At 42.8% G+C, this 27,492-nt stretch overlaps 1 pseudogene; it reads right to left on the bottom strand.

Annotated features, from left to right (window-relative positions):
* Positions 1-23,234: 23,234 nt before the first annotated feature.
* Positions 23,235-24,521, bottom strand: LOC103301275 (heat shock protein HSP 90-beta-like; annotated as a pseudogene).
* Between the last annotated feature and the right edge of the window lie 2,971 nt (positions 24,522-27,492).

The raw sequence follows: 27,492 nt of genomic DNA, 5'->3' as shown, positions 1-27,492 counted from the left end.
GGAGGGATGAGGACACATATGTAATACCTTAATCAATAAAGAAATTAAAACAAACAAACAAAAAACACCAAATATTTGGATATATCCATGATCTTGATAATGATGAGATCATACTGCCAGGAATTTTAAGGCAATAGTAAAATATCCTTTCTTTTAAAAGGAGGACTTTTGCCCTAGCTGGTTTAGCTCAGTGAATAGAGTGTTGGCCTATGGACTGAATGGTCCTGGTTTTGATCCCAGTGAAGGGCACATATCTCGGTTCCAGGCTCGATCCCTGGCCCTGGTTGGAACTCCTGTGGAAGGCAACCAATTGATTTGTCTCTCTCACATCGATGTTTCTTTCTCTCTATCTTTCCCCTTTCTTTCCACTTTCTCTAAAAATCAATGGAAAAATATCCTCACTGAGGATTAACAAAAAAATAAATAAATAAAAGGTGAGCTTTTGAGTGGTGGGCACATGGTGCAATATACAGATCTTGTAACATAGAAACACACAACTGAAACCAATATGTTCATGTTGATCAATGTCACCCCAATACCTTTAATAAAATCCTATATCAGGGGTCCTCAAACTTTTTAAACAGGGGGCCAGTTCACTGTCCCTCAGACCGTTGAAGGGCCAGACTATAGTTTAAAAAAAAACTATGAACAAATTCCTATGCACACTGCACAGATCTTATTTTGAAGTAAAAAAACAAAATGGCAAAAACATCCGCATGTGGCCCTCGGGCCGTAGTTTGAGGACTCCTGTCCTATATAATAAAGAGGCAATATGCAAATTGACCCTCATGCTGTAACACTGTCACAAGATGGCTCCCCTGCCCAGCCCTCCCCTGGCCACACCCCTAATCAGCCTCTTCCACCCAATTGAGGGTGGGGCAGCTAGCCAACTCCCCCACTCCCCAATGGCCCCTCACCCAGGCTGGCCACGCCCCCACGCTTTCCCAGGGCTCGGGTACCCCAGGCAGGCTGCAGGCATGGCATTGATCAGAGGCAAAGGTCCTGGCCTAGAGAGTCCAGAAAACCTCAGCAGAGACCAAAGACCAAGACTGAGTGGAAAGGCCCCTGACAGTGCTTATGGCTCAAAGTGCCAGGAGGAGGCAGAGCATCTTGAACCTACAACCCTGGCATCTGCAGGGGAGGGCAGTTAGGGGTGACCAGGGCATATTGGGGCACACCATGCCAGTGGCACCTGTGAGTGAAAGGGGGAGAGCAGGGAGCTGGGGTGCAGGGCTGGGAGGGGCCTAGAGTCTTCTGGAGCAGCCTGCCTGCCGAGGTTGCTGTGATCCATGGGCTTGGGCTTGGTCAAAGTCCCTGGTCAGCTCTGCCGCTTGCCTTCCAGGTGCGGTTAGCCCTGAGCTGGCTGGCGTTGTGCTCAGAGAAGCAGCTCTCACTGGGCTCCATTAAATAAGAGAAATCAAAGAGCCGAGAGCAAATATCCTCCCAGCCCCTTCCAATGCCCCTGGGCGAGGAGGGCTGGGGTTGGGGGTAATGGAAGACGGCTGCTGCTTTGCATTTTATAATGAAAAGACTCCTGCTATGTAGAGAGGAGAGCTGACTCATTTCCAGCAACACCTGGCATGTTCCCTGCCCCAGCCCTGAAGCCTGACAGCACCACACAGCCATGTTGGCCTGGATCCTGGTACGTTGGGAGCAAGTTTGAGCTGCATTGATTAAAAAAAAAAAGCAAAGGTTGAAAAACACCTCTTTGTACTCAAATGGCACTATAAAATGCAGATTACAGCATCTGATTTTGTCTTTTGTGTTGATTTTGAGGCAGAGCACAAATAGGTTCATAGGAAAAGTAGCAATAAACAAAGGGAAAGGGAGAGGATTCTGCCATCCACAACACTGCATGTTGTTTTTTGTTATTTTTCCTTCTGTTCTTCAAGTCAGTATATGCCATTTAAACCACTTTATGGCGTTAGGTAATGAGCTAATGCTTCCTCTATTAAGAGCAAGCAGCAGTGCCTTTCATATAAGTCACATACATTTAATCCATTCAAATGGAGCTTACTGAGTGGAGAGAATGGTATGTGTCATTATATAAAGAACTTGGCATTATGATGCTATCTGGCTGAAGATCTTATTTCTTTTACAATTTAAAGAATGTAGACAAATCAGGCATTGAAAAAGAATGTGCATGCTTAGATGCATGACTTTATTTTCATCTGTAATGACCAAATGACCGGTCACCAGGAGGTGCATTGATGGGTCCCACGGTGCGGTGGGTCTGAGTGAGGCTGCATGATGCGGGCCAGGGCTGGAGGACCTGAGGCTGTGCCCCCTGCCCTGGCGCCGGGGGCGGGGGATCTGAGGCCACACCCCCCGCCCCAGTGCCCGGGAAATGAGGCTGCATCACCTGCCCTGCAGGGCTTGATGGGAGTGGGGCCGGCCAGGATTGGTGTCGCCCAATGGGGGTGGGGCCAGCTGGACACTTCTATTATAGAGAAAGGGCAAATAGCAATATTAACATATTTCCTCTAATTAATTCCCTTTTAACGTGCACAAATTTCATGCACCGGGCCGCTAGTAAGTAAATAAAAGGTGGACTTTCAGGAAGAATGTTGTGTCTAACAAAAGGCATGGATCTTAGAGCTGTCCTCCTACAGGGTGATAACGACTCACTTTGAGGGGCTGGCATGCCCTATCTCTCCGAGCCTCAGTGATTTCATCTAGTCCAGCTTCCAAATGCTGTCCCTTGGTCTTGAACTTGATCTTGTCTGTGCACCGAGGGCAGCAAATCAACACAACAGAATTTTATTCTTTGGAGTTTCAATAATTAAAACAAGTGTTCTTGGCAAAGATCCCAAGAAAGAAGCCTCATGTACTGCTGGCAGGTGTGTGAATTGCTACAACGCATTTTGGAAAGCATTCTGCCAATATCTATGACAGTGAATAACTCCTCTCTCTCTCTAATAGCAAAGAAGCAGGACACCAAAGTGATTTTTATTTTTTTTTTAAAAAATATATTTTATTGATTTTTTACAGAGAGGAAGAGAGAGGGATAGAGAGCCAGAAACATCGATGATAGAGAAACATCGATCAGCTGCCTCCTGCACAACCCCCACTGGGGATGTGCCCGCAACCAAGGTACATGCCCTTGACCGGAATCGAACCCGGGACCCCTCAGTCCGCAGGCCGACGCTCTATCCACTGAGCCAAACCGGTCTCGGCCCAAAGTGATTTTTAAAAAAGAAAGAAAGAAAAATGAAATCTGAAGAACAAACTGATAAAACTCTAAGAAGAAATTGTCCTGAAAGTGCTATGAATTCTCAAAAATGTTCAAGGAAGCAATAATTCCCATGTTATAAAAACTAAGACAAAACATAAAAATGAAAATCTTCCTATTTAATTTCTGAAGGGTAGATTTACCAAGATACCAACACTAAAGTAGAAAACTCGACTGATACAAAATCCAAAATAAAACACTGGCAAATAGAATTAGGATATTAAAAAAGTAAGGCAAAGTGATCAAGTTGAATGATCCCAGTAATGCTTAGAACATCTATTCATATAATTCACAACCTTCACAGATTAATGGAGAAAACTATAAATCCTGAAAAATAATTTGGTGAAATTCAACAATAATTCCTAATACATCTTCAAAAAACTCTGTAGTAAATTAGGAATGCAGGGACCATTTGTTCAATTGATATGCCATGCCACTATATTCCCTATGTTCCTAAATTCCAATCTTCACTCATCTGCAGAGATGTGTCAAGTGCTCTCCTCTCCTGCTGGGACCAATAGGAACCTTGACAAGAAGTTGGAGGAAAGGGGAGAGCGAGGCCAGGGTATTTGTTCCTCCGTCTCCCTCCCTGCAAGGTGACCTGGGTTGTCAGTGTAGCTCTTAGGGCAGCTGACTCCGTGAACTCTCTCTGGGCCCTGAGCATCACTCCCTCTGTTACCCTTTGACTTAGAGGCAGTGAAGGGGCAGCTGCTCCTAAGCCTTGGGGTGCTGCACTACCCTTTGGGGCACCCTGCACTTAAGTCTTCATTAATACAGACTCGTGTTAGTCATAGTTGTTCTGTTCTATAAAGTCCTAGAGAACCTACTCAGGGAACACTGAACCATTGCTCCTAGGGGAAATATAGGGTGAGGTTCCTGCAAGCCTCTGCTCACATTTTTGTCAATGATGAATGCAGAACTTTGTTTTACATATGTTTCTGTTTAAAGACACTTCATATAACATGTACTGTTCACTCATGAACATTGAACTCACAGTCAGCAGCACTATAATTCACACCTGAATGAAGGTGATCTAACGCACAGATTTTCTCTGTACGGCACATAGCAGCCGTTTTGCTCTTAGAAACTCTGGATAGCACTTCAGCATTATGCTTGGGGGCCATTTTAAATATCAAAATTGCCAGCCAAGGCACAAAAATATGAAAAACATGTCAGTAAGTAGACTGTGGAAAGGACACTTGTTTGTAGTAAGAGGGCCTGAGCAAGAAGGCCATGCCACCTTGCTCAACCTCAGCTAGGAAGCTGCACAGCAGTGACAAGTTTTCACCACTCTACACGTCTGTGAATAACTGTAGACATCACAGTATTTATTTCAAGATTGAAATTTGTAAATATGGAGTACTGGACAATGAGGATTGACTGTAGTCCCTTTATACATGCTATTTCAAATTGCCATTGGTTTCTTACTGAGAGTCTGATTTTATAGGTGTCTATGTCAGAAATTTGCAAATATTATATTGAATCATAAAAATTAGAAGCATTACTATTAAAAGAGCAAGGAAGGACTGCAGTACCATTTATTGTGCTAGAAATCTTCAGACCGTATGATAAGAAAAAGAAATAAGACATGAATATTGTGAAGCAAAGACATAAATGTCTTTGATTTAGAACTACATGATTATTCACCCATAAAATCCAAAAGAATAACTTATAACCTGTTAACCAATAAGAGTGCTTCAGTGTGGATGGGTATAAAATCACTGTATGGTAAGTGTTAGCTTCCCTATATGTTCACCAAAAGCAATGTAATTGAAAATGTAATTGAAAAAAATGCCATTCACAACACCAACAAACCTCTAAAATCCTGAGGAATAAGCTCAACAAGCAAAAGGTAACACTCGTAAAAACAAATATCTATAATAATAAAAGTGCAATATGCTAATTAGACAGGACGTCCTTCTGGATGACCTTTTGGATGAAGCTGGGGCTGTGTGGGAAGCCCGGGTCCCAGGTGCCAGAGAGAAGCCAGAGGGAAGCCTGGGTCCCAGGTGCCAGAGGGAAGCCAGTGCCAGCAGCCAGGAGAAGGAAGATCTACACTTGCATGAATTTTGTGCATCAGGCCTCTAGTGAAAACTTATAAAAGGACAAAAAGAGCATCTGAATAAATGGAGAGTTAAACCAGATTCCTAGTTTGGATGAGTCAATATTTTTAAAATATCAGTTGTCCCCTAATTAATCTATATATTCTTCTTTGCAACACCAGTCAAAACTCACTTCCCCAACCAAAATCTTACAATCCATGTCAAATGTTATCAGAAATTCAGTTGGAAGAGTCTGCACCAGGACAGCAAGGTGGATTTTGAAATGGGAGACTAATGAGGGTATCAAAGTGCATGATAAGTTATAGTAATTTAGAAAGGGGGACATAAAAGGAAGGAATAAACAGATCAGTGGAGCACAATAATTAGTGCAGCAACAGACTTATGTATGTATAGGAATTTAGTAAATGGCAAAGGCTGTACTTTGAAGCAGTAAGTGAAAAACTAAAAAAAAAAAAATGCTGTCAAAAAACAAATGGTGCAAAAAAGTATTTGCAACTTATGTAATAAAAGACAAGGAATGAACAGACAGAATATATAAATAACTCTTACAAATTCGTAAAGAGAGAGTGAAAAAGAAAAGTGGGCCCTGGATGGGTAGCTCAGTTAGTTGGAACATAGACCTGTACATTAAAAAGGTTGCCGGTTCAATCACCAGTTTGAGCAAGTACAGGAGGCAACTGATCCATGTTTCTCTCTCACACTGATGTTTCTCTCTCTCTCTGTCTCTCTCTCTCTCTCTCTCTCTCTCTCTCTTTCCCCCTTCCTCTCTCTACAAATCAATAAAACATATCCTCGGGTGAGGATTTAAGAAAAAAAAGAAAAGAAATGTGGGCAGTGGACAAAGAATGTGAGAAGACAATTAGGAGGAAAGCGCACATTTAACCAGCAACTGAATGAAAAGATCCTCAATTACAATAGCAATCAGGGAAATGCAAATTAAACAGGGATGAAATATCATTTCCAAACATCAGTTTGGCAAAAATTGAAGAGACTGATAGTAGCAAGTGTTGAGAAAGTGGAGAATGGCATTGTTCTGCTCTGTGGGTGGTTCAGCTCTTTCAGAGGGCAACATGGCAGTACAAATTAAAAAACTAAATACACATACATACCTGATGATCCAAAATGCATTTTTAGTTATCTAATATAGAGAAATACTTTCACATAGGCTCAAAGAGAAAAATTGTAAACCAACTTCAATATCCATTAAAATGGTTAAATAATTGATTATACTTTCATGCTACTTATCACTGTAGCAATTTTTTAAAAGCTAGATCAATATAAACCAGCATTAAAACATATCTTTACAGTTATATGTGAAACACAGACTTTATTCTTATACTAGAGGCCCAGTGCACAAAATATGTGCATGGGGGGAGGGGTGCCTAAACCGCCAGTCATACATCCCTCTCACAATCTGGGACTGCTGGCTCCTAACTGCTCACCTGCCTGCCTGCCTTATTTCCCCTAACTGTCCCCCCTGGCCAGCCTGATCACCCCTAACTGCCTCTGCCTGCTGGCCTGATTTCCCCTAACTGCCCCCCTGCCAGCCTGGTCGCCCCTAACTGCCCCCCCCTGGCGGCTTGGTTGCTTCCAACTTCCCCCCCTGCTGGCCTGGTCGCCCTTCATTGCCCGCCCCCCTCACTGACCTGGTTGCCCCACACAGCCTGCTGTTCAGTTGTCTGTCTGGTCGTTTAGGTCATGATGGCCCTTTGCTTTTTGTATATTAGGATTATTGTTTACTAATTATTGTATTATTTTCCATAAGAGCAACTGTACACCTACTTTTGCCCCACTCTGTACTATCAGGTGCAAAAACATACTGTTGAAAATATATGTAATGCTTTGTAATATATGTAAAATAGAAAACAGCTGTTTGTGTGGACAAACTTAATATTTTTATCTATATAGGAATGTGTGTAAGCACATCAAAAATGCATAAGGATACACTCCAAATTAATAATCAGATATTAACTCTAGGGAGGTAAATGAGATTGGAAAGTGGTCATCAAAGAGACTCTTGTTTTAATTTTAATTTAAAAATTTTTAAATCTTTTAATTGGAGTAAAAATAAAACATAAAATTTACCATCTTAGCCATTTTAAGTGCAGAGCTCAAGGGTGCTAAGTATATCCTCATTACTGGGCAACAGATCTCTAGCACTGTCTCATCTTGCAAAATAAACTCTATGACTCCCCATTTCCCTCCCTCCCCTCACTCAGCCCCTGGCAGCCACCATTCTACTTCCTGTCTCCATGAATTTGACTACTTCATACAAGAGGAATCATACAGTATTTGTCTTTTTGTGACTAACTTATTTCCCTTAGATTAATGTTTTCAATATTCATCTACGCTGTAGCATGTGTCAGAATTTCCTTCCTTTTTAAGGCTGAATAATATTTCATTGTACCAGTATGTAAATACCACGTTCTATTTATCCGTTTTTCTGTAGGTGGACACTTGGGTTGCTTCTACCTTTTGGCTATCATGAATATGCTGCTATAAATATGGGTGTGAAAATATCTCTTCCTGACCCTGCTTTCTTTTCTCTTGGAGATATACCTAGAAGTGGGATGGCTGGGTCATATGGTAGTTCAATTTTTAATTATTTTAGGAACTATCAGACTTTTCTTGTTCTATTTTTATTGTCTGCATATTTCACAAGAAGAATATATTTATTTATTATTTATGTTATTAAAGGAAAAAATTAGTCAAGATAGATGTAGTTCAAAGGACACCAGTCCCAAGTAAATAGTGCTTTGGGTGACAGCTGAGGGTGAGCTCTGACTTCAGCACTGACTAACAGGATCTTGGGCAAGTTGGAGCATCTCTAGCCTCATTTTTTTTTTTTCCTATTAAACGAGGGTAAAATAATTATGGCTCACTTCTGTTATCTGATTTGTTAGAACACATGGCATGACCACTGGGTGGTCTCTGGCCTAGCAAAACTCTTGTGAACTGAAAGTGTTGGAAATTATGGGTCTAACATTTAATTAACATCACTGATTGTTTTATTGTTCACAAATATGCACTAGCTTTGCCTGGAGGCGCCTTATACTTAACCCAACAGATAACCAGTGTGGCCACCTGACTTGCTTTGGTCAATGAAACATGAGTGAAGCGTGGAGAGCTGATTCCAGTTATAAGAGCCACTGCTATGGTTTTCTCAGTCCTCTCTCCCCTCGGGTGTGGTAGCCAACAGTGTCCTGAGCAGAGGATGCAATGGCAGCTGTGGACCCAAAGGGAGGGCATGTGCAGCAGAGCTGCAATCAAACATTAATTCACATAAAACAGGAGTGAGAAGTAGATCTTGAGGGTGAAAAATGTGTGGATTTATTTTGATCCCCTAGGACAATGTGACCTGTCTATCTCATGCAAGATATTTATTTAAACCTCCTCATTGGCGTAAGGACTGTGGACTCCAAGTGGGAACAGGAATTTGTAAACTCGAGGCCTCTTTTCCTCCAGAAGGCTTCAGTCCTCTTCTGAATATAGGTATGCATGACTTCCATGCCAAGGAAAATGCCAACACCATAGACTATAGCGCATTTCAGGGAAGAGGCCATGCAGCGCAGGGTGTGGCAGCTCAGGAATCATCCAGAGCCCTGGAAGCCTGCAGGAGGCAGCAGGCTCAGCCCTGACCCCTCCCTGGAGTCTAGATACTATTTGGACTAAAGTTAGATGTAGGAGAAACAAACCACAGAGGGTATACCCACTCTCTCCACCAAAAATCTCACCATGTCTCCATCTCAGAACTTATTTCCAAAGTTCAGCTTTAAGGGAATTTAGCAGAGTGTGAGCTGTGAATCTCTGGTTATGGGGATTAATCAACCCATGAACCTTGAAGCCAGGGCAAACACAGCTGCCTCCAGAGTGCCCTCTCTCAACTGAGAAAGGACAGTCAGCTTCATTCTGATAGAATAATACTTCTCCGCTTGGCTGGTAGAGTTGGGCCTTGTTGGCAGTAGTCCAGTTCAAGGTGAAGGTGAAACCAGGCCCTGAGTTTAACCTCATTCCGTGGCAATGGCTAAAATTTTCCTTTATATTTGTTAGTTGTCTTAGTGTGTGTGTGTGTGTGTGTGTGTGTGTGTGTGTGTGTGTGTGCGTGTTTAACAGAAAAGCTTTGACAAAAGATTATGTAAGAAAACTGTATTCAACAAGCTGTGGCAAAAGGAAACTGAGTCATTACAAGAATTAATCATTGCTGGCCAAAAAAGAACCTGATGTTAACTTCATGAAAGCAGCTATTAAATAAGGGCATTATATTCTTCTAGCTAATTTTCTGCCTTTTCTCCTGCTGCCTTGAAATGCTAACACATCTGCTGGGAAACAGATGGCAAATCCAAAGGCACTACAACCCACAGGACTTTAGGGTTCCTGGGATCCCTTGAAACAGTCATCTTAAGCAAGTGACATTCCTCGAATCTCAGTAAAAACATCCTGAGAATATGGTTTTACAATCTCTAAGAAGATACATCATGTCTATGCAAATGCACATTTCCTTTTGACATTACTGTATGTGCTGTTGGTTTCCCAAGGTGCACTGGTTAATTAGCATTTTTCTAATTAGCATCTTTCAATTGTTCTTATAAGATAAGAGCATATGGTGTGAAGAAAGATACTGGGGGCTTGGAATTTGGAATTTTAGCTCTGACTTTAGCACTGACTAACAGGATCTTGGGCAAGTTGGAGCATCTCTGGCCTCATTTTTTTTTTTACCCTATTAAATGAGGGTAAAATAATTATGGCTCACCTCTGTTATCTGATTTGTTAGAACAAATGGCATGACCACATTGGCATGAAATCTGGATGAGACAGAGACTGAGAGGTGCAGCAGACACACTTAATCAGGCTGGTGAAAGAAGAGTGACAAGACCAGGAGGGCAGCCCCTCCTGCACCTGGCTGAGGGCCACAGGTGTGGTCAGGGAGAAGAGGCTGGCAGCAGAGCCATTTTGAAAATGTAGCTGTTATTTGAAATCATCGTAAAGTTGGTTATATTTTAGTTAGCCTTCAGTAAATTATATTAGATATTATGATATACTAGATGCCCGGTGCACAAAATTTGTGCAAGGGGGTGGGCGCTCAGCCTGGCCTGCACCCTCTCGCAATCTGGGATCCCTCGCTCCTAACTGCCTGCCTGCCCCTCCTTACCACTTGTCTCGTTGCTCCTTAGAGCTGCCATGGAGGTGGGAGACACTCCCGCCATCGCTGCTGCACTCTGGCTGAGCCTGGCTTCTGGCTAAGCGGCACTCCTGCTGTGGGAGCACACTAACCACCAGGAGGAAGCTCCTGCTTTGAGCATCTGCTCCCTGGTGGTCATGTGCGTCATAGTGACCAGTCATTCTGGATGTTCCACTGTAATGGTCACTGGGCTTTTATATTATATAGATAGCTGACTATCCTACCTAATAATAGACAAATATGCAAATTGACCACACCTCTGACACACCCACAAGCCACGCCCACCATCCAATCCGAGCGAGCATGCAAATTAACCCAAATCAAGATGGCTACAGCCACAGAGAGCAAGGTTTCCTAGGTAACAGAGGAAGCCAAGCTTTCCACCTGCCCTTACCAGGCTTAAGCCTCCATTCAAGCCACAAAGTTTCAATTATAGAAGGTAAACAAATTCAAACAAATGGCGGCAGAATGGAGCTTGAGAGAGCAAGCCAGGGTTGCCACCGGCAACAGGGGAAGCAAAGCTTTCTGCACATCCTGGCTGGGCCCACCCGCTTAAGGCTACAAAGTTTCAATTATAACCCCAACAGAAATGGCTGCCGGCTGTGGAGGGAGCCCCAGGCTTGGCTCCGCTCCAGGCTACAAAGTTTCAATTGTAGAAGGTAAATAAATTCCAGATACCAGGGCCTCCGCTTGCATTGCCAGGGGGCGTGGCGGCCTGAAAACCACCACAGGCCCCTGGCTCAGGCTGCCCCACGCCCCAAGGGAACCCCACCCTGATCTGGGACACCCTTCAGGGCAAATCAGCTGGCCCCCACCCATGCACCAGGCCTCTATCCTATCTAATAAAAGAGTAATATGCAGATTGATCATCACTGCAACACACAATATAGCTGCCCCCATGTGGTCAAAGATCCTGCCCCCATGTGGACACAAGATGGCCACCACAAGATGGCCAGCAGGAGAGGGCAGTTGGGAGGCACCCAGCCTGCAAGGGAGGGCAGTTGAGAAGGACCAGGCCTGCAAGGGAGGGCAGTTGAGAAGGACCAGGCTTGCAAGGGAGGGCAGTTGAGAGGGACCAGGCTTGCAAGGGAGGGCAGTTGAAGGTGATCAACCCTTCAGGAGAGGGCAGTTAGAGGTGACCAGGCTGGCAGAGGAGGGAAGTTGGGGGCAAACAGGCTGGAAGCAGAGTGGTTAGGGGGTGATCAGGCTGGCAGGCAGAAGTGGTTAGGGGCAATCCACCGGGATCGGGCCTAAACGGGCAGTCGGACATCCCTTGAGGGGTCCCATATTGGAGAGGGTACAGGCTGGGCTGAGGGACAACCCCCCTCCGTGCACGAATTTCGTGCACCGGGCCTCTAGTATATGATATATTGTGATTTTAGGTAAATGACAGATAACATCTTTTAGTTCTCATTTGGTTTCCTTTTGTCTTTTTAATTTTCCCAGTTAGAGGAACTCTCTGGATGTGTTGAGGAGAGGGCTCTGAACCAGATGGATCTAATTCTGCTATTTTGATCAGTAAGACATTTCCATTCCCATCCTTGCTCCATGATAGATGGTTGAGGCAGACCCACTCTGTCCTCTCTCTAATTATGAGGACATGAGAGGGACTATTCTGGTGTGGGTTTGCTGTCCCTTGACATCTACTCAAACTGACATACATATAAAGCTATTGCTGCCTATTGACAGAGCCCTGGGAACTTTCTTAGACAAGGTACAAATTGTCACATCCTATGTATAATTATAAACCTGAGGAGCATTGCAAGCCTGATAACTTGGCACTAACATACAGGTAAGTTAATATACTCAGAATTATTTAAATGTCATTTCTTCCAGGAAAACAAACAACAGAACCTCAAAAATATAATTATTTCCTCCTCCCCCCAAAAAAGGGGGGTTTTAGAATAATCAGAAACAGAGTCTTTACCATTGGGAAAAAGTTTAGTTTGTGGTTCTTATTTATATCTTATTTTTGTGAGCATTCCATCATTTATTTACATAAAATCAACTTGGGCTTCATCAACTCTGCTGAGAAAAAAGAGTGAAGAACATCTGTAACCAGCAGCAAATGATCCAGGGGGAACAAATTCTTTAATTGCATCATTAATTTCCACAGACACATCTATTGTATTTGATTGAGCTTGCAGAATACATAAACATATTAGAAAAAAAACTCAATTTCAAGTGCTAATAAAAAAGAACACAAAATATTTCATTCGCCAGCACTTTCTATTCCCTTTGATTACAGTTTGCAGGAAGCAAGTGTCATTTAACGTCAAGGTCACAAAGCTGATGCTGATTAGGTGGCCTGGCTGACGCACACATTATGAGTGGATGACTGCCACAGGCACAGCGGACAGGACAGGGAACATGCTCCCAGGAACTAGGCCAATTGTAGCACAGCTCTGAGGGGCAGCTGCCCACAGCACGCTGCTGCCCTTGTCTCAGACAGCCTCTGACTAATACCTTCTTGCCAAAGGAAGAAAGCATTATCGCAGGTGACACAAAACAATACAAAATCAACCCAAGGCTTTCCTCGAACCCCTTCTCTTTGCTTCCTGAGAGGCATTTTCTGGAATTCCCATCTGTAAAACATAGGATAACTCCTACATCAATTCTTACTTCTCATAGAATGATCACGTACAAGTGACAGGTGTGTGTGAGGGGCACCTTCTCTGTAGTGGCAGCATTTGATTTCCAAAGCTAGGTGATAAGGACATGGGCACCATTGTATTATTCTTTTTTCCCTTTTAATCCTCACCTGAGGATATGTTTTTATTGATTAGTTTTTTAGAGAGAGAGGAAGAAAGAGAAAGAGAGAAATATTGATGTAAGAGAGAAACATCAATCAGCTACCTTCTGTACACACCCCGACCTGGGATTGAATCCACAATCTAGGTATGTGCCCTGACTGAGAATTGAATCCGCAACCATTTTTGCTATATAGGATGGTGCTCCAACCAACTGAGACACCCAGCCAGGGACATCCCATTATTTGTTATTCCTTTTTTTTTTTTGGATCTTAACTATTGCATAGTATATTATATTTAAGAAAAGTGGACTCAAATATGAGGGTATTGGGAATTAATTCAATCCTCTTAAGCTATTGTCTGTATACCATTTTTTTGCTCCAGGCAAGAATTATTTTATTTAATTAAAATGTTCTCAACTCATCAAACATTTCTTGGCATTTTTAAAATTATAAAGATATACACAGAAACAAATAGCAGTGGTGAAGCATCAGTCTCTCTTGGGCCCCTGCTCTAGCTTCATTCCCTTCCCCAAAGGTACCCACTCTCTCTGGCTCAGTGATACCCTTCCAGACCATTTCCACATCAATAAGTACACATTTTCACATGCTGTATTTCTAAATATGGGGTCAATTTTGACCTGTGCATCTTTTCTGTGCATAGATTGCTTAAAGTCAACAAGAGGAAAGAATTGAAGTCCTGGGCTAGATGGGATAGGAAGGTTTGAAAGGAACAGCTATGATCTTAGTGGGAAATGTTTGAAGAGAATCATGGCTTGTTAAACTTGCTCTGGGTCCAACTTAAAGAGGGGTCCCCTTAATCCCATGGTAGTAGTGGAAGTTATGTGTGGACTCTTCGGGGCCCTGCCACTTTGTGGCTGCTTTGGGACAACAGCTCCTCTTCCTTCTACTCTTGGGAGTAGGAATCTGTAGAGAGCACATGGGAAAAGCCTCTGAGCTGATTGTCGAATGAATCAAGTGGTGCCTGGCAGAGCCATGTCCTGGAAACATACTTTGTCAAAGGCAGGTGTGTTGTCAGTCTGACTTTTAGCTCAGGTGCCAGAGAGAGGATTTTATTATCTAAATCCAGCCAGGCACCAGGAACAAACATGATTATCTGGGCCCACCCAGAAGTGACGATACAAAGAAGCCACAAGAATGCACATAATCTCCTTTGTCTTGGGCTTTAGTAAAACTTCCTAGTATTTTGCTGTATAAAATAAACGCTGTATTGGCTCTGGGTCACTGTCTCTCCATCAGAGGACAGTTGTCCCACTCAGCCCCAGCTTTTTCCTTCTGTCTCTGTGTCTGTCTCTTTCTTTTATTTTCTCAATCCCCAGCCATCCCTATTCAGGAACCGGACCGCTCTCTAGCTGTGCTGGACTCAGAAAAGAGAGAAATATTTATAGGAATCACCTAACATAAGGCAGCTCTGTGATCACAAACTATGCAAACTGAACTTGGAGCCAAGTGCTCTGTGTTCAGACAATAGCCATCTTCTACCTTTTGCTGCTTCCAGGTCCTTCCTTGGGCATGTGTTTCCTTACCTTTCCCCTCCTCCTCCGTGTCAGAGCAGAGCCTGCACATGCCTTCTGCAGAGCCAGTGCTGCCGCTCTTCTCTGTAGGGGCTTTCTTGGAGAGCTGCATTCTTCCTGCTCTTGTTTTCCTCTGAGCTGCAAGGAGCAGGTCTGCTGTGCCTGGCGGCTGCCTCTGTCTGAGCTGATAGCAGCCCCCTGCCTGCCAGTCGGTCAGCTAGCCACCTAGGGCCCACGGCCTCCACCTGCTGAGAGTGCACTTGCTGAGATTCATGGAGGAACAGAGCCCAGTTAGGCAGTCTCCATTGACTTTTGCCTTCTCGCTTCCTCTTATTCCCTCTTGTTCCCTAGAGAAACAGTTGGGGAATAAGCAACAATTCTTGAAGCCAAACTGAGTTTCTGAATTTATTGCATTCCTCAAAGAGTGAAGAAGAAATCAAGACTGGGCCTTAAAAATATCACGTAGAAGCAAATTATGTTCCCAACTGATTGTGAAGCAGCCCAGCAGATCCACACCTTGGGGATATGACATGCGGAGAGAAGATATTCTCTGATATTAAGAAAATGTGAGTATCTTTTTCCTTAAGACTAATTAGACAGCTCAGGAAAATAGTCAGGGAAGGAATATCTAGATTTGTCTTGTTCCCGTCACAAAATGATAATCCCTTGGCCAGAAATAACTCTGGATGCACATAATTTTATGAGAATACAATAAACAGAATCTTAGATTCACAAAACATTAAGAATTAAGGAGTAGTTATTAGCTTTCCAAAAATAATTTGGCATTTCATCCTACTGAGATTTGTTGTATTGGGTGTGGCTGACAATGGCTCATAGACTACAGAGATTTCCATAGTAAAATTCTGAGACTCATATACAAATACGTCAGATTGCATAGCAAAATGGACCCTCAGAAACTGAGAGCTATCAGGGTTCCGTGACCATTGAAGATCACGTGCCAAATCAGAGTTGATGTTTGTATTTTAAATTGATGTTGTTGGAAACTGGCCCCGCAACAGACTAATGAAAATTAAAGCTCCTGGAGTTCCAGCAAAGGTGAGAGGTTAGGAAAGATGCTATATTAGCTTTACTAGTCTTACCATGCAATGTTGAAAAACCAACAAACAGGAAACTTTCCTCCAGCCTCAGGAGCTGGGGCAGGGGGGCGAGTCAGCACCCCCTGGGAGCTTATGAAAAACACAGAGGCAAGGGCCCCATGCCTTGAGCTCATTCCGAAGATCTGGTGTGGAATAGAGGCCTCAAACATTTTAGCAAACTCCATAAATAGCTGTGAAGCACACCAATACTTGAGAAGCTCTAACACAGTGAAAACAGTTTGTGTTTTAAATTAAATAGACATAAGTTCAGGTATAGAGGTCCCCATTCTGTGACCAGAGAGCTGCTCTCTCTATACCTTGGTTTTCTCTGCTTTTCCCTACATTCCAGGGCTGTTGTGAGCATGAACTTTGAAGAGAGCGCCTGGGAAGGCACACGGGCATTTCTTTAAATTGTCACTGAATCCAGGGCGGTGGGCAAAGCCACGCCCTGGAAACACATTCTGCCAAAGGCAGAAGTGTTGTCAGCTGGACCTTCATTTCAGCCCAGGTGCCAGGGGGTGGGTTTTATTATGTAAATCCAGCCAAGCACCAGGAACCAATAGGAAAACCTCCTGGTATTTGGGGTATAAAATAACCACGCTGCATCGGCTCTGGGTCACTGTCTCTCCATCAGAAGAGGGCAGCAGTCTCACCTGGTCCCAGCTTTTTGCTTCTATCTCTGTGTCTTGTCTCTTTCTTTCATTATTTCTCAAGCCCCAGCCGCCCCTACTCAGGAACTGGACCCGCTCTCTAGCCGCGCTTGACGCGGAAAAGAGAGAAATATTTACAAACTTAATGGCATGTGTTAAGTTTGTCACCTAGTGGATGATTAATAAATGTCACTTCCAGTATTCGTCTCCTGGGGTTGTCAAAGCAAAATACCACAGACTGGGGGCTTACACAGCAGAGATTAATTTTCTCACAGTTCTGGAGGCTGGAAGTCCAAGATCAGGGTGTGGGCAGATTGGGTTCGCCTGAGAGCTCTCTCCTTGGCTAGTACATGTCTGTCCTCTTGCTGTGACCTCACACATCCTCTTCTCTGAGTGTCCTAGTGTCTTTTCCTTTTTTTATAAGGACATCAGTCCTATTGAATTAAGACCCACCCTTATGACCTCATTTAACCTTAATTAGTCCTTTAAAGGCTGTATCTCCAAATACAGTCACATTGCAGGATTAGAGCCTCAACATGGGAATTTGGGGGGACACAGTTCAGTCTGGAACACTTCCTCTTACCCTATCCTTTCACCTATGCTCCTTCCCTCTCAGTCACCATCAGCAGTAGTCTATGTTTGAACCATCTTCCACTCCAAAGAATAATTTTACAGCACTTCTTGGATGAAAGCACTGGTTGAAGGCGGGGGTGAGGATGGGGAGTGAGTATTTTGCTGAAGGTACTGGTTTTCTGGGAACCCAGTCCCCAGAACCCTGGTCCAAGAATATAAGAGACTCTACACTGAGCTAAAGGATCTCATTGCTCTTGCTAGTTCAATGTCATTTTAAAAAATGACCTAGACAAAGAAGGCACAGAATCCCCATGTCTAAATTCTGAGCTCTCACATTTCCACATGCTGAAGGGCTTCTCCCCACTTCAGATCACAGCAGAGAAAAAGAAAAGCTTTTTTGAAGTTCATAAGTGGAAAGCTTAACTTTGTGATATATTATTTCCTGACAGAATGGTTTCTTAGCACCTATTTTTAGAGGCCATTATATTCCATTTCAGACATATGAGGTTTCATTCTAAACAAGCTGCCTCTTCTGCTCATTGCCCCAGTGTCTCCCTCATGGTTGCACACACAGCTCCATAGAGGCTGGAATCCTCATAATAGAATCTGTGATGTGAATTTTATTCATTCTGACTGTACATGGCAGCCATTCAGAATCCATCCCTGATGGAACCAGCAACACACTGAAATGAGTCAGTGTATGAATCACTCAAGATGCACTAGAAATCTTCAGCCCTGGCATTGTACTCTTATTCATATCAGAATGCATTAAATTTTCTGGCCTAGACTATGAATTTTACCTCTTTTCTGATTATATTTCTTAGCTATCTGTTTTTTCCCCATGAAACTGAAGCAGCCTTCTAAAAATATATGCACTTACTATATGTCTTCCTTGATTCAAATTGTGCCACTATGATTACTCTGAATTGTAAATGACAAACTGAATGGAGAGGCCGGTTAAAGTTGTGCATTTATAATAATGCATTGAATATTTTTCTCTGATAACTTAGGTGGAGACTAAAGCTCCAATTAGGGGAACTTCTTTTTTATAATTTAAATTTTATTGGGGTGACATTAGTCAACATGAACATATAGGTTTCATGTGTGGGTTATTAAGTTACAAAATCTGTATATAGTATCACGTGTCCACCACTTAAAGCCAAATCTTCTCCTATCACCTCACATTAGGGCCCCTTTCTCCCTCTTCCCCCTTCCCTCTGGCAACCACCACACTGCTGTTTGTGTTTATAAGTTTCAGTTTTATATTTCATATATGAGTGAAATGGTACGAAACCTTAATGAAACAGTACTTAACCTTACTAGAGGCAAACTACTCTGATTTTTTTTTAATGTTGATTTCAACCTACTAAATTGACTCTGTGAGTCACTAATGAGTCACAACTTTTAATTTAAAAAACATTGGTCTAAGAGTGTGGTAGGTAGAATAGTGCCCCTCAAAGATGCCAACTGCCTAACCTCTGAAACCTGGGAATATGTGACCTCACATGGCAAATGGCATTTAGCAGATTTGATAACATTAAGGATTTTGAGATGGGAGATTATCTTGGAATATCCCAGTGGCCCAAGGTAATCAGGGAGGAGAAAGATGCGACGAGGAAGGCAGAGTTAGAGCAGTGCAGCTGGTCATCCCTGACTTTGGAGATGGAGGAAGGATCCATGAGCCAAGAAATGCATTCTTCTAGGTGGAAAGGTAAGGAAACAAATTCTCCCCTGTAGGCTCCTAAAGAACATGCAGTGCTGTTGACACCTTGACTTTAGCCTGTGAGATCCATAGGGCTTCTGACTTCCAGAACTATCACAAAATAAATGTGTGCTATTCAGGCTGCAGAGTTGTTAGTGACTCATTACAGCAACAATAAGAAACTAATACATGAAGGAGATGAAGAGAAAATGCAGGCAGTGTCAGTGTGGGGAGGGCAGGACAAGAGCGGACTTGATATTCTTGTGGGACCTTCCCTTTTTAAAAAAGAAATCATATTTGTTAAATTGATTGGAGTGACATTATTTCTTTTGAGAGATGTGAGTCCGGATTATCTCCTAGGATAGGGCTGCAGCCCCAAGACAAATCACACTTTTCCTCACTCTAGTGTTTTCTATTCTCAGAAAAGTTAAAGTAAATATCAAAGACTTGGTGGGGTTGGGGGGTCTCTTTCTATTTGTTTAAGTGGCATGACTATATGGATTTGGGGCAGTTAATGTGCTATAAGCCTGTGAGCTGATCTGGGAGATGGAAGGAGCCATCTTTACTTAGTCCTCGCTTTTTGAGCCAGTTCACTGAACCAGCATAGCTTTCTCAGATGACTCTCTGGTGTATCTATAACTCACAAAGCAGAGTAAATAATATAGATTTTTCTAGGATGAAAGAAGAAACTGCTCCAGAGCAGAAGGGGTTATCAGCCACACAACAGAACTAGGAGATAAGTGATTTATAAAATGGGCCAGAGCAAATGAGTTAGTACCAGGCTCTCGCATTAGTTGAGCACTGGACAGGCAAACCAGCAACAGGACCTGTAATGGTCAACTCATATTTATAAAATAACTAGAGGCCCAGTGCACGAAAGTCGTGCATGGGGGGGGGGGTGGGGCAGTGAGGGCAGTCCTTCAGCCCTGCTTGCACCCTCTAACAATCTGGGAATGCTGGCTCTTAACCACTTGCTTGCTGGCCTGCTTGATTGCCCCTAGCCACTCTGCTTGCCTGATTGCCCCTAACTGCCTCTGCCTGCCTGCCTGATCGCCCTTAACTGCTCACCTGCCTGATCACCCCTAACTGCCTCTGCCTGCCTGCCTCATTGCCCCTAACCCCTCTGCCTGCCTGATTGCCCCTTATATTACACTTTTATTATTATAGATAGTTGCCTTGCTCCAAGTTGTAAGGACCTACTTGTCATAGAGATAGAAAAGTTTTAATTTTTACTCTTAATTATGGCAATTAACTAACACAGATGGCCACCAAAAAGGTGATTTACCAAAGGGTGTTTAGCAAACGGTGCTGTTAAATCCTCTTCCGTGAAAATGTGCATGTTGTGCATTGTATCTGCCTGGGTACATGAAAGAGTGAAGTTTCTATCTGTCTTTGCAATCATATGAGCGAATTGTGTGAGACCCCAGCCCAGTCTGGTTTGGTGCTCACAGAATAATAGAGCTCTTTTTCTTTTTTCTTTGCTCCATTGGTGGAGATTTCCTAGAAGTTGCAGTTTATCTTCCTTTTAATTTTTCCTCGATACTCTGACTTATGTCTCTCACCTTTGCTTTCCCTCCATCTCCCACCCGCAACAGTAACTTGCTCCAGGCTCACTTTGCTGGAGTATCTAGGAGATCTTGCAATGTGTCCACCACCAGAACTACGATTCCCAGCATTCCTGTGCACCAGAACCATGATTCTCAGCATTCCTGGTGCTCCCCCTGCTCTTGGCTTCCACTTCTGATCCAGGGGTCACAGAAATGGAAAGGAAGCAAGCAGTGGGGTTCAAAGGACTGGGGTACTCCGGTGGGGCTGACAGGACCTGACACTCCCTCGGCAGCCAGCTGGGGCGTGTGGGAGGCTTGGTTTGCCATGGTGATGAAGGAAGCCAAGCGTCCTGCCCGAAGGAAGCCAAGCATCCTGCCTGCTCCGGCTGGCTCCGTGGTCGCTGCCCAGAGGCTGGCCCTCAGTGGCTGGCCAGGGTGTGCAGGAGGTTTGGCTTCCTTTGTCGCCGGGGCGACAAAGGAAGCCAAATGTCCCGCCTGCTCTGGCTGGCTCCAGCCAGCTCCGTCACTCCGGCTGGCGCTGCCATCTTTGTGGCTGTGGGCACCGCCATCTTTGTCACAGAGTGACAGTTAATTTGCATATTGCCCTTTTATTAGTATAGATCAGTGGTTCTCAACCTTTCTAATGCTGTGACCCTTTAATACAGTTCCTCATGTTGTGGTGACCCCCAACTATAAAATTATCTTCGTTGCTACTTCATAACTGTAATTTTGCTACTGTTAATGAATCGTAATGTAAATATCTGTGTTTTCCGATGGTCTTAGGCTCTATAGCAGCGGTTCTCAACCTGTGGGTCGCAACCAACAGGTTGAGAACTGCTAGCAGGGTTGCCTAAGATGATCGGAAAACACAGATATTTACATTAAGATTCATAACAGTAGCAAATTACAGTTATGAAGTAGCAACAAAAATAATTTTATGGTTGGGGGTCACCACAACATGAGGAACTGTATTAAAGGGTCATGGCATTAGAAAGCTTGAGAACCACTGGTATAGATGGTCAAGCCCATCCAATGTGGCTCAGTGGTTGAGCATCAATCTATGACCCAAGAGGTCACTGTTCAATTCCTGGTCAGGGCACATGCCTGAGTTGCAGGCTTGACCCCCTGTCAATGATTCTCTCTCATCACCGATGCTTCTATCTCTCTCTCCCTCTCCCTTACTCTCTGAAATCAATAAAAATATATTTTTTAAAAAAATAATGGTCAACTCTTAAGTTACTTGTTCTGAAAGCACAAACCATCTGCAAAACAAATAAAAAAAAAAAACCTAGAGTATAATTTAAAATTAATAATTTATAATAGCAATAGAAAATATAAGGTAAGGTATTGAAGAAAAAAAATCTAAAAATTCCATGACCTTTATTAGAAAATTATAACATTTTATAGAAAAACATAAGACCTACTAAATGAAAAGCTATTCCTTGTTTGTGGATGGGATGACCGTCTTAAAAATGCCAAATCTCTTTCAAATTATTATATAAGTTCAGTGAAATGAAAGTAATTACTTCAGTGACTGCTGTGTGTAACTTTACAGGACAACTCTGAAGTATGTGTGCAAGGACACAGGGTCAAAATCACCAGGACTATTGGAAATGTCACCTTCTCAGATGTCATTCCTTATCATTAAGCTCTGTCAATAGGACTGTTTGCCATAGGAGCAGGAAGAGACACACAGACTGGTGGGACAGGACAGCAATGGAACATGCACCCAGGTAATGTTGGTCTCTGAAAGTAAGTAACACTACAACTCAGAGGGCAAGGATAGACTAGTCAATAGGTGGCCATGGGACAAGTGATAATATGAGAAAATAAAATTAGACTCAAATGTGGAAAACAAAACTTTAAAACCCTTAGAGGGAAAAATATAGGACATCTGCATAGGAAATAAAGTCTAAGATATGCACACAAGATAAAAAGGAAAACATAGATTCATTCAATTACACTGAAATTGGAAAACTTGCATACAAGAAAAGGTACCATAAACAACATGAAAAAGCCAACCAAAGTCTGAGAGAAAAATTGTAAATACAGAAAACTAATAAAGGAGTTGTGTGCAGAAAATATGAATAACTCTACATATCAATTTGAGTCAACCAACCCAATAGGTAAGCAGGCAATTGATATTAACTGGAAATTTACAAAAGAGGGACCTGATAACATGCTCTACTTAGTAACTGAGGAACTGAAGATGAGATGCCATTTCACTATCATCAAATTGGCAAAAAATTTTAAGTGTTAGAATGTGGAGAAACAGGAACTTTCATACTTTCCTGGTAGGAGTGTAAGTAGGTACAAGCATTTTAGAAAACAATCTGTCTAGTGAAACTGAAGGGGTGTACATTCTATGCCCCAGCAACTCCATTCCTAGAAATGTTCCTCAGAGAAACTTAAATATGTGCACAAGGAGATCCATAACACCCTCATTTAAATATTGTTTATAGCAGAAACAAAATTCCATCATTAGGAGACTAGACAGATAAATAGTGATATATTCTTCTGTACTATATGATAGTTAAAAACGAATTAACTAAAGCCTTGTTTATTACCATAGATAGATTTCAAACATAATGTTGAGTAAGAAAAGTTGCTGTAAAATACATATCATTACCTAGCATGCAAAACAATATTATTTCTGTATCTAAATATTGTATAAAAACTAAAAGCATGCATGAGAAACACCAAACTCAAAATAATAGTTAGGTCCAGGAAGAAGGGAGGTGAATAGAATGAAGGTGAGTGGGAATACACAGAAGGCTGTATCTGTAATGTTTAATTTGTTTTTTACCTTCATTGTTTTATACTTTTTATTTATATTTTTGTATGCTTGAAAAAAATTAAAAACTGCATCTTCTTTATTTTGCATACTTTAATTTCAGAACAAAATTTTAAAAAGCAACAATACACAACATCCAAAGCTAATGTCAAATATGAGAAGAGAAGGCTTGAGGCCATTGTAACCTGCCTTAGGCAAAGACAGGAGAGAAAAAACTACTAAACATCAGTTAGAGGAAACCAGGTGGACTAGGGCCATGCAGGGCTGCTGGGGGAGCCATGAAGACACTACATAGAGGATTCAAGGTCTGCAAGTAGAAACTCTTAATCTGCTTCTTCCATGCAAGAGACATTCTCATCACCCTCAGGGGTTATCTCATCAGGAACAGCAGCACTGGGTTCTTCTGCTGTCACTTCATCATCATCAATGCCTCGGCCTAACTTGATCATGCAGTAGATGCAGTTGGAGTAGGTCTGATGATCCTCAAGTGAAAAGTCAGAAGAGAGCAGCACAGTTTCAAACAGTAACACCACAAGGTCCTTGACAGCCTTGTCATTCTTGTCTGCCTCCACCTTCTGGTGCAGAGTCTCCACAATGGGTTGGTCAGGGTTGATCTCCAGGTGCTTTTTGGCCATCGTGTAGCCCATTATAAAGTTATCCCAAAGTGTCTGGGCTTTCATGATACACTCATGTTAGCTGTCCAGCCATAGGTGCTAGTCACAATGCAGCAGGGTGAAGACAAAAGCCTATTGGAGACTGTCACCTTCTCAACCTTCATATCCAAGATTCCTTTCATGAGTTTGCAGAGATTCTCAAACTTGGCCTTGCTCTCTTCCATTTTCTCTTTCTCCTCTTCATCCTCAGGTAGTGCCAGGCCCTCCTTGGTAATTGAGACCAAGCTTTATCATTCAAACACCTTGAGCTGCTGCACACAGTACTCGGCGATAGGCTCCTTCATATATACTTCTTCAAAGCCCCATTTCCAAGTCGTTCCACAAAAGCAGAGTTGGCAACTTGCTCTCCTCAGTGATATAATAGATGGACGTCTATGTCTTCTTCATGTGAAAGACATATTCTGAAAGAGAAGTCATTTCACCTCCAGACTGGGAGGTGTGATAGTGCAAAAGCTCAGAAAGGCATCCCCGACTAGTCGAGTCCTCATGGAGTCCAAGCTTTAGGTTATTAGAGAATGTTTCATAGATTTCCTTATAGTTCTCCTTGTCTTCTGCCAGCTCAGAGCAGAGCTCAAGGCACTTCTTAACAATATTTTTACGAATGACCTTCAAGATTTTACTTTGCTGGAGCATTTCTTGGGAGATGTTCAGAGGCAGGTCCTTAGAGTCAACCACACCACAGATGAAGTTCAGGTACTCTGGTATCAACTCATCACAGCTGTCCATTATGACCACACTAGAGGCCAGCCCACCTGATTGGGGCCAATTGGGGCAGGGCCAGCCAGGGGGAGGGGATGTGGGATGTGAGAGGTTGGCCAGCCAGCCCCACCCCCTGATCAGGGGGGGTGATTGGGGGCCACAGTGTGCGTCAAAGCAACTGGTCGTTCCGGTCATTCCGTCATTCTGGTCGCTTGGCTTTTATATATATAGATATATAAATGATGGACATAGAGTTTATGTTGTTCTTCTTGTTCTCGAAGAAGTCAAAGGGAGCCCAATGGGGGATGAACAGCAATGCCCCAAATGCCAACTGACCTTCTACAGAGAAGTGCTTGACTGCCAAGAGGTCTTCCAAACTCATCTGACTTCAGCAATTTCTGCCTGGAATGCAAAAGTCTCCACTTCCTCCTCTCCATGGTGCACCACTTTCTCAGGCATCTTTAAGGTGACGAGATCCAAGTACTAGAGAGCAGGGACTGTATTTGGCTCACAAACTACTGAAAAATTTTACTTGAAAAAAAAAAATCAAACCCTTCTGATGAAGCAAGAAAGTGTAAAGAAGAAAAAAAATAATTTTCCTTCTACCCTCCTAAGTTCTTCTGGCTGGAATAACAATCAAATTAATCATGAGACAGGTTACAGGAGAAATAACCAAATTTGCTGCATATGTATATACAGGAGTTCAATAAGGAGATAGGGGGCCAGAGGACAAATGGAGCAGTTAAGGCTTATTTGCCCTCTTGAGCTAAGGAGAAAGGGAATGTGGGGGGTGGGGGGGGGCACTGTTGTGGTTTGGGACTTCAAAGGGCAGGAAGGCAATTCACATGATGATGGAAAGCAAATGTTTGCTAAGCAAATGTTTCCTGAGCCAACTTTAACAGTGGGACTCAGTGAGGACTTTGATCAAAGGGGCCTTGCTAGGTCCCTCCCTTTTATCACACCTAGTTTATATAAAAATATAGTTATCTATGAAGATGGCTCCCTTACTGGAGCAGGTCCTCTATCTAAATTCTTTTAGGTGGTTAGGGAGGGCAAAGGTTCTTCTTGACTCTTGTTTCTTAAAATAACAAACTTAAAACAATCAATATCCCCCCAAAGGCATATTTTGAGGTGGCAAACTCTGCTTCTCCCCTCAAGCTATCCTTGATCTTGACAGCCCTCTAAGGCTGTCTTTGCCAGCCTTTCCAGTCCCCTACCCATCAATCACTCCCCAATGTACCATCATACCAAAGCTTTGTGTGGTTTCCTAAATACAGGAGTCCCTTCCTTATCTGTGGTTTTGCTTTCTGCACTTTGACCCTGATCCAAAAATATTAAATGGAAAATTCCAGAAATAAACAATTCTTAAGTTTTAAATTGTGCTCCATTCTGAATAGAGTGATGAATTCTCACACCATCCTGCTCTATCTTGTGGTTTCACAGTGCTTGTGTTTAAGGAACCCTTATTTTACTTAATAATGACCCCAAAGTATAAGAGTAGTGATGCTGGCAATTCAGATTTGCCCAAGAAAAACCATAAAGTACTCTCTTTAAGTGAAAAGATGTGTATGCATAGGATAAAAATATATATATGTTTTCAGGCATCCACTGGGGTCTTGGAATATATCCCATAGATAAAGGGGAGGAGGGCTACTATAATTTCTCTTCACAACTCTATGCCTTTGCTTATGCTATTCCTCCCTCTAATGCCATCCCTTTAGACCCCACCTGGGAAACCATTCATCCTTCCTGATTCATTTTATGTGTCATCTCTGGTGTTCTTCAAGGTAATGCTTCTCAAATTTTAATGTGCATGGGAGTCATCCTTAGATCTTGTTAAAATGCAAGTTGATGCTGTAGGTCTGGCTCGTTGGGGGGGGGGGGGCGGGTGAGAGGGTATATACTACATTGCTAACACACTCTGAAGTGATGCCCATGGGCAGGTCTGAGGAACCAGGCCCTCATGATCCCAACTTCTTCCAAGACACATGAGCTCCCTGCTCTGGACTCCCACAGCCCCCTCCACATCCCAGTTGTTCTGGGTCTGTTTTTCATATCTGCCTTCTTCACAAAACTCTTAAGGGTAGTAATCCCACCCTGGACCACATTGTACTGCCCACACCTGGGATTCATTTGCAGAATATGTGAAACATTCCAATGTTAAAAATACAATTGTCTTTTGTGCCTCAGGTGAAACCTTATTAAATCTGTTAAACATTTCTGTTTAATTATGTTTTATATCCCAGGCTGGTAGCAACAGGAAAGCAGAGCAGTGAGTGTACATTGTGTGAAGATCAAGTTGAGTAAGCTCCTAATTATAGCGCTCATTTGCTGAGGGAAATGGAAATCCTTACATGCCTTCAGATCCCTCCAGGCAGTGAAAGTTGGGAGAGGTAGTTACTTAGTCACAGGGCATCCGTTTTGTTCTAAGCATTAAGACTTAAGGCTTAGGGGAATTTTGAGTCCTCTTCTAAGAAAAAGGCCCTCAGAGAACAGGAAGATTAAAGGGCAAAAGAAGGGCTCCCTGGTGATTAACTCCAACTGCTTGGGCAAGGTTCCCATGGGTGGGTGGAGATCCTGCCCTGCTTTACCTGTGCAGGTAGCTTAGTGGAGGCACCATGGAGCCCAGCTCAGCTCTCAGCAGCCTGCCCCAATTCCAATTCTGGCGCTGCAATTTGGCGGCTAACACACCTTGAGCAACTCACTTCAGCTTTCTGGGCCTAGGATGCCAAATTCCAAAAAGTATTGCATATTTATACTAAATATAAAAAAGTATGTGCAAAGTATAAGATATTTATACTAAAAATACTCCTTGTTTATATGAAACGCAAATATAATTGGGTGTCTGGTATTTGACAAACTTATCTGGGCCTCTCTTTATTTCTAAAATGGAGATGATAACAGTACCAACCTTGTAAGGTTATGAGGATGAAATGAATTAATATATGGAATTTGCTTAGCATAGAACCTGGCTCAGAGTAAGTGTTCAATAAGGTAA

The sequence above is a fragment of the Eptesicus fuscus genome, chromosome 7 (assembly GCF_027574615.1).
Source record: "Eptesicus fuscus isolate TK198812 chromosome 7, DD_ASM_mEF_20220401, whole genome shotgun sequence".
In the NCBI taxonomy this organism is placed as follows: Eukaryota; Metazoa; Chordata; class Mammalia; order Chiroptera; family Vespertilionidae; genus Eptesicus; species Eptesicus fuscus.
Note: the sequence above shows the minus strand (reverse complement) of the source record. Positions and strands in the feature narration are given on the sequence as shown.